This window comes from Amblyomma mixtum, chromosome 2, assembly GCF_055824585.1.
Source record: "Amblyomma mixtum isolate Tamu chromosome 2, ASM5582458v1, whole genome shotgun sequence".
NCBI lineage: Eukaryota > Metazoa > Arthropoda > Arachnida > Ixodida > Ixodidae > Amblyomma > Amblyomma mixtum.
In genome coordinates, this window is record NC_143013.1 from 199,389,703 (window position 1) to 199,395,881 (window position 6,179).

Below are 6,179 nucleotides of genomic sequence, written 5' to 3' on the forward strand. Positions count from 1 at the left end.
GACTATTTATTAAAACGACTCCGTGCTCTTTCTGTCCAGCTTTATCGTATAAAATACACTACACCTATAAACTTGCGTCAGACTGTGTATAGATCTCTAGGAGAATCTATCCTTAGATACGGCGTTTCAGTGTATGGTTCTTGTGCACCTTGTAAGATTAAGAAGGTAGATAGTTTCCTGTGCAGAATCTCCACTAATTTATTGTATGGCACTGCTCACGAGAAGTCCGACCATAATACCAGAATGGTTAAAGCAGGAGTTATTCCTCTGCATGACTTGTACTTACAGGTGGTAGTTCTGAGAAATTACTTTTCAGCACAGTTTAAACAGCCAGATAAAAAACCAGAGTCACTTAGGCATATAGCGCGTTATAAAGTTCCCAGGGTTTACACACATTATGGTAAAAGGACACGACAGTTCTATATACCCTACCATTTTAATAAACTACCTGCTCAGATGTTTGGTTGTGATTCGTTGACGGCTGTGAAATCTGGACTGCAAGCGTGGTTTGAAAGTTTCAAAGAAAGGAAACACTGATTTGCTTTGTAATTTCTACCTTGTTTTAAATTTGTGTTCCATTTATTACCTGCAGATTTTCTTTGCTTTACATAATTCTCAATCGCTAAATTTGTTGACTGAACTATATGTAATATTTCGACTATGTGTTATTGCTTTTTTTCTTCTTTCTTCTTCTTCTTTTTCTTTATGGATTGTAAAGTGTGCACTTTCAGCGCTAAATTTGTATTCACCGCATGCTGTTGTGACTGCCGTGGCCCGCCCACAAGCGCTTGCGCTTCTGCGGGCACACGCTATGTACTGTGTATATATATCTTGCAATAAAATTCATGTATGTATGTACTGAAGTCGTCGGATGAGGCCGTCAATGTATGTCATGTCCTTTTTCACAGGGATGACGAGTGACTGCAGCTTGCTATATAAAATAAAATGAGCTTCCTCAAGATCTCGAAGGAAGAGCCCAAGCTGAACTTGTGAGAAGTAGGCGTGTGTTGGCCGTAGGCCGCACCTTTCATTCTCGTACACAGTGTAAGGAACTTTATTATCCTTGATAAGGTCAACAGTTCTCTGGGTCTTCCCTGTTGCGTGGGCGTTCCCGTGCTGTCGTGCCGGCAGGCCGTGAGAAAGAGAGAGCCAGGCGACCACTCCGCTCCAGGACCAAACACAAAGTGATTTATTCCAAACCCCCTAGCTGCGCTTCAGCTTAAGAGGACGCCACTATTAAGTTCATAGGTGGCGACCCCAACATCTCCCCCCTTCAGGCACAAGTTCAAGCGATCCGGTGGTACTACACGGCGGCCGCTACGGGTAAACACAACACCGTCACCAGGACGTGAAGGTCCCGCTGTAACAGACGGCGGATCAGGTGCTGCTACCTCTTGAGTTGTGGGGTGAGGCTGGAGAAGTGCTGGATCTGCTGCCCTCAGCACAAAGGGAACAAGGTGTCGACGATTCCGCTGCAGAATCGTTCCTCGCTCAGTTTCGACGACGAAGGACCTTGGACGCTGTGCCTTGCTCAAAACTGTAGCACGCACCTGGTCAGGTCGAACCCAGACCTGCTCACCAGACTGAAGTGATGGCAGATCCCTGACGCGATGATGTCGGTTGAAGTCCTTTGCAGTCCTTTTCTTGTAAGAATCATCTCTGAGGGCTACCTCCTCCCTTTCGGGTCAGTGTGGACGAAGCTTTTCATCCGGCTTTGGGACTAGAGTTCTCAGTTTCCTTCCCATTAGGAGCTGAGCCGGGCTGAAGCCACTCACACCTGGTGTGTCCCTATAGCTGAGAAGGGCTAAGTGAGGATATTTCGCCTGCGGAAGGTATCTTTCACAGTCCGGATCATTCGCTCTGCCTCTCCGTTAGACTGTGGGTAATGGGGGCTACTGGTGATGTGGTCGAAACCATAAGATGCGGCGAATACGGTAAATTCACGTGAAGAAAATGGCGGACCGATGTCTGACTTAACCTGTTGCGGTATCCCATGACGGGCGAACAGGCTTTTGAGCGCCTCAATGACCACCGGAGCTGTTGTACTTTTCAGTGTCACCACCTCTGGGAACCGGGAGTAGCAGTTCACTACCATCAGGAAGGTTTGAGAATTGTGGTGAAAGAGGTCCATGCCCAGAACTTCCCAGGGACGACCAGGGAGATTCGTAGGGAGGAGTGGTTCCGCTGAATTCACTCGAGTAAGGGCGCACCTTTCACAGCTGGTCAGGAGGGAGGTTATCTCCGCTGTTATGCCAGGCCACCACACAGATTCACGAGCGAGGGCCCTGGTGCGGCCGATGCCCTGATGTCCCTCATGCAGAAGCGTCAAGACTGCTGGCCTCATTGCTGCGGAGATGAAGAGGCGAGTGCCTTTGAGGAGAAGACCATCACAAAGAGAAAGTTCATCCTTCACTGATTCATACTTTGAGACGTGAAGAGGTATCTTCGACTTCTTTGGCCAGCCGTGCTGGTAGAAAGAGATGAGCGTGGTGCATTCTCCATGACAACTTTGGGCATACCTGACATCCAGCATGTTCAGAGGAAGCACATCTGGAGCAGAAGCCACGACTTCGGTAGCAAAACGTTCCATTGTGTCTACTGGATGCACTTTTGGAGGGATGCGAGGCAATGCATCCGCTGTAGCCAACAGTTTTGCGGGCACGTACATGATCTGAAACCTGTAAGGCATTGTCTTAAGCCTGAGTCTTTGCACCCTCGGAGGAAGCACGTCAAGTTCCATTTTGCCAAACAATGACACGAGAGGAAGGTGATCAGTTTCTACGGTAAAGGTGATGCCCCTGATGAACTCGTCGAAGTTCTGGATGGCCCACGCTGTAGCCAAGGCCTCTTTTTCTGTTTGGCTGTACCTTTGTTCTGTAGTGGTCATTGTCCTTGAGGCAAAGGCTACTGGCCTCCGCTCACCAGTCGGTTGTGCTTCTAGCAGAACTGCACCTAGTCCAAAAGAGCTGGCGTCGGCAGAGACTGTTGTATCGTACGATGGGTGGTACTTGGCCAGGCAGCGTTCGGACGTCAGAAGTTCCTTGACTTTTTTGCATGCAGCTTCCTGTTCATGCTGCCGAGTCCAACTAGCATTCTTATTGAGAAGAGTGCGTATCGGAGTAGTGATTTCCGAAATATTAGGCAAGAACCTGGCAAGATGATTCACCATCCCGAGTAAACGTCTGATACCTGCAACGTCTGTGGGAGGTGCATTGCATACACTGCATCGATCTTGCCTGGGTCTGGCTTGATGCCTTGTGCTGAGACGACGACACCTAGGAAGGAGACCTCGGAGACCCCAAAACAAGACTTGCCTTTGTTCAAGGTGACGCCTGCAGTTGCAAGACGAGTCAACACTTGCTCAAGTCTTGCATCGTGTTCCTGCTTGGTACGTCCAAAAACAAGAATATCGTCAATCATGTTGACAACACCGTCCTGACCTTCAAGGATTCTGGCCATTTGCTTTTGAAAATATTCCGGGGCGGAAGTGATGCCGAAGGGCAGTCGGCAAAAACAATAGCGACCGAAGGGTTGATGAAAGTTGTCAATTCTTGCGAGTCTGCTGACAACTTGATTTGATGGAAGCCTGCAGTTGCATCGAGCTTCGAAAAAACGGTTACGTTACTGATGAGCCCAAGAACTTGTTCAACAGTAGGCAAAATGTGTATTTCCCTGAGAACCACTTTGTTTAGTCGAGTCAGATCCACACACAAACGATACTTTCCATCCTTTTTTAGTACTACCACCAGTCCGGCGCACCACGGAGTTGGTTTATCAATACGGCGAATGAGGCCGTCGCTTTCGAGTTTTTCAAGTTCTTGGCGAACACCATCACGCAGTGGGATTGGTATCCGTCGAAGTGCACTGAGTGAGAAAGGCACAACGTCTTGTCTGAAGCGAATGGTGTACTCATCTCTGAGCGTGCCGAGTCCACGGAACAGTTCCGCATGAAGCGTTGGCTGGGGAGTGTTGACAGTACCCAAAAATTTCACAACTTCAAGAACTTGGCTGGCTGGTAGACCCAGTAAAGGTACTGAAAGTGCCTCAATGACGTAAAGGCGCTGGGAGCTGGTCTTCCCTTGCCAAGACAGCTGTGCCAAATACGAACCCCGTACACGCAGAGGTGGGCCACCGGGCCTTGTCAAAATAGCGTCTACCTTGGCGAGCTCCGCCGGGACTCCGGGGAAGTCACTTGGAACTGCGGAAACCTCGGCACCTGAGTTTACTCTGAACTGAGTTGTGTAGTTGTCGATTGTGATATCCACATACTTGGCTTTAGCTGGCGTCTCGAGAGCATGCATTTGGATAGCATTGAGTTTGGCCTGCCTCGACTTTCTGGAGCGGCAAACTTCAGCAAAATGCCCTTTCTTACCGCAGCTGTTGCAGATAGAGCTCTTTGCCGGGCACTCTGAGCGTGCATTATATGCGCGGCCGCAGAAGAAACAGACCGGAATGTCACGATAGCGTTCCGACTTCACGTCCATTGTCCGTCGTCGACCGGCCGTCGCGAAAACTTCTGAGTCGCAGCATCAATATTGAGCATGCTTTGCGAGGTGGCCTGTGCGAGTGAACGTTCCTTGTCCGCGTCCTCGGACTGACGAGCTTGCGTCCAAGCTTCTTTTAGAGTTAGCTTCGGGGAGCAGCAAAGCTTATCGGAGAGACGCGTGTCGAGCAATCCAACGACAAACCTGTCCCGGACCAAGCGTTCTTCCACCGCCGGTGACGGGTAGTTGCAACGTTTGACTAACTTGAGCAGTTCGGCGTAAAATGCGTCGACACTCTCGCCAGGGTGTTCAACGCGCTTGTGAAAGCGAGACGACTCATAGAGCTCATTACAGGGATGCACGAAGTGCTCCGTGAAGCGTTTGACAACTGCGTCGTAGGAGGCTAACTCGGCAGCGTCGAGTGAAAAGGTGTCTAGCAGCGAGCGAGCTTCCGGGCCCATACAGTACAGAAGCGTACGTACTTGCACGTCTTGCGGAGCGTTCCGTAGTCCGGAGACAGCGGCATAGTCCTCGAAGCGAGACTTCCATGAAGACCAACTTGCAGGGTTGCAGAAGTCGCACGCGTCTGGCGGCTGCAGAGTGAGGCCTAGCCACTGGGCCTGCTGGGCGCTTTCCGGGAGCACCTGTTCACCGTTGGCGGTCATTGAGAGCTGCTTTTAAGACTGATTTTTCATGCTGCTGTCACTTCTGACACCATGTTGCATGGGCGTTCCCGTGCTGTCGTGCCGGGAGGCCGTGAGAAAGAAAGAGAGAGCCAGGCGACCACTCCGCTCCTGGACCAAACACAAAGTGATTTATTCCAAACCCACTAGCTGCGCTTCAGCTTAAGAGGGCGCCACTATTAAGTTCATAGGTGCCGACCTCAACATTCCCAAGCACTGGACTTTTTATTTCCAGCAGTAGCTCTGGCTTACCGTTGCGGAAAACAACTCCATCTGGACTATACCCCAGCCATGGTATAGCAGGGTTGATGATTAACCTGGCGTTGCTACAACACCTTCAGCATTTACAGCATACTCGTCTAGTGCTGGTTTCTCACAGGCTTTTCCATAGCGTGTTGCTTCATTCCCCTTGAAGTTCGAGCCCAGCATTCGGGTAATTGTTTGGTCCCAGTGAAGCTCCTAATGCGGAACAAATCTGTACAGTGTGTGCCATTTGCTTCCTGTGATGCGAGCCATCTGTTCCCTCATCCGTTTCGAATAATCTTGATTCACTGGGGTGATGCAGGTATCGAGAGCTTGAGACGGCGTCATACAAACACATTTTTTGTAGAATGCCAGTTCATCGCCTGGTAGATTTTGCATGTCAGCTTTGTATATAGTCATTTTGGTTGCATCCTTAAATGCAATGGCATGGAAAAGCAAATGCTCATATTTTTGAGAACTCCTACTGTCTGCTAAGTGCTGCATCATGAGCATTGGCTCCAGGCTTGTGTCTTCACAAGGGATGTTTTGATCTCTGTAGTTTCTTTCTTTTAAGTGGCTACGACCTGTCTCGTGGAGAGAAAGAGTGATGTTTGGAGCGGCAGCAGTAAGCTGATGGCGAATTTCTTGCAGCTTGGATTCCTCTAAGCGTAGTATGGGCTGCGCTTGCACATGGCAGAGGTCTCTGATTTTTTGGGATGGTACAAAGGCGTCTCTTTGAGATTGCCCCATGCTTTCGTCACGTCTGTCC

The 6,179-nt window shown here is 49.7% G+C and overlaps 1 pseudogene; it reads right to left on the reverse strand.

Annotated features, from left to right (window-relative positions):
* Positions 1-3,162: 3,162 nt before the first annotated feature.
* Positions 3,163-5,149, reverse strand: LOC149362182 (uncharacterized; annotated as a pseudogene).
* Between the last annotated feature and the right edge of the window lie 1,030 nt (positions 5,150-6,179).